The following is a 2,203-nucleotide window of genomic DNA, read 5'->3' on the forward strand; positions in this document are numbered from 1 at the left end:
GTTAAGTGTCTTGCTCAGGGACACATTGGTTGATGTATTGCAGTGGGAATGAAACCCTAGACCTCCCACACCAAAGGCATGTGTCATATCCACTGCGCCATCGCCACCCACAGACACATACCCAGAAACACACACACACATGCGTGCGATTTAAAAAAACAGTTCCACACACAAAAAGTAATCCACTGTTTAGCAATTGTAATTAGAAAACACTTGACATCGTTGAATCATTCCATAAAAAGATCATTGATTATTGGTTTTGAGTCCACTGCTTTTTTTTTGTTTTTTAAAAAAAACATACAGTACCAAAAACAAAATAAAAAAAGAAAGAATAAAAATCAATTTACAGAGTGGTTTGTCAAAGCTCGGGATTGATTGAAATGCTACTAGGAGGACGTCATTTACACATTCACATGATCAAAAGTCGTCAGCATCATCAGTTTGGGTCAATTCTTACATGAGCAGAGTACATGACAACAACACAGGCGACATACAGCAGGTTGTCAACATCACAGAAACAATGAAGACAAGAGGAGGAGTTTCTTTGTGGACAAGGGATGGGAGGAGAGCCAGGGCATCATAGATATATATGCACTGAAATAATATAAATAAATTACTTGCATAAATAAGGTCAATGGTAAAACATTATCACAAGAGTTGTTAGGCAAGGCTGCTTTGGCACATTTGTGTACTTAGAGTACTGTGATGATTAGGTCCAAATAACAGAGTTGATTTGTTCTACTGGCATGACATGCCCTACGTACAAACTGCTTCCAATAATATCCCTCTCAAAGACACGGTCACAACCCGCATTTCAAATTTCAAATGTTTCAAATCAGCAATGTGTAAAGAGATATTTCAACAGCTGAAGCGTTGATGTTGGCTTTTTGAAATCCCTCATGTCTCTTTTAAAAACCTTAACTAAGAAGGTCTTGTATGAATACTTTAGGTGGTTGAAAAAGAGTTTACCACAGTCTTTAGGTTCACACAGTACTGTTAGTACTGTTTATGATTAAAAAAATAGTAGATAAATGTCTGAGTTTTTTGAGTAGGAGTTTTGTCAGAGGATTAAATTGGTCATGGCATAGATTCACTTACCAGAGTTAAACTTGGGGCGAAAAATGTGCACCGACCTGCTTCACCCGTATTAAACTGATTTCTTAGAGAATAAATAATATTAGTTTGTTTGTCATTTGAAATGCTGGTGTGACCAGGCCTTTATCGTGTGTACACATACTTTCCAAGCTTCTCAGTGCTTTTCTTTCTTTTAAAGTGCAGCTATGCGATTCCTACGGAAGAGAAGCATCAAAGCTCTTTCTACTAAACACAGAAATAGAATAGATTTCATGTAGATCACAAAAACAATGCGGTTTTCTTCTCTGTATTTCCACATTTAAATGCAAGCCAATTACTAGTCATAAATCTCTGGTACATGTGTCCAGGAGGCAATCAAAAATACACATGTGCTTTTCTAATTGAAAATATATTTGTGCTGCTGTACTGTGACCAATAGTCCATATTCACATTATAATAATATAAGTGCCTTTAAGATACTCTTGGCGTAAAATATATGACATATGATATGAAATGTTTTGGCTTCATTATTACTGGCCTGTAAACCATGGCTTTTTACGCTTGGTGGAAAATAAAGCAATGTAACTGTATGTTCCAGTAATAGGGGCTAGAACAGGACAAGAGGATGGATATAAATACCGTTTTTTTGTCCACATCATAAATGCTTCATACACATTGGCATATACCATCTAGGCCTCAGCTGTTTCATTGTCTTTCAAAAGGAAAATTACATAACATATGAAACAGAAACATCATCAGACTTACATTTTGAAAATGTACTGATTCAACATAGTAATGGGATATCTGTAGAAATGCTCATGAAAAACTTGTGTGGCACTGCCCTATTAATCACACACTCAGATACGCACACGAGTAGTCACAGCAGAATTATCATCCAATGGAGCAGCATGTTAGACGTCATTGTGTACTCTAGAGAGTGTGTGTGGGTGTATGTGTGTGTGTGTGTGTGTGTGTGTGTGTAAAAGATGTGCATGAAGGCATCCTGGGGCTGTTGGATTTTGTGTGTCTGCATTACTGTAATTCTGTCCATGTGTTTGCTTGCACGTATGTTTATGTCGGGGGTGGTGCTATTATGGCTGAGAGAAGGCTGTTGGTGTAAAGGTAACCC

This window comes from Etheostoma spectabile, chromosome 7 (assembly GCF_008692095.1).
Source record: "Etheostoma spectabile isolate EspeVRDwgs_2016 chromosome 7, UIUC_Espe_1.0, whole genome shotgun sequence".
Lineage (NCBI taxonomy): Eukaryota > Metazoa > Chordata > Actinopteri > Perciformes > Percidae > Etheostoma > Etheostoma spectabile.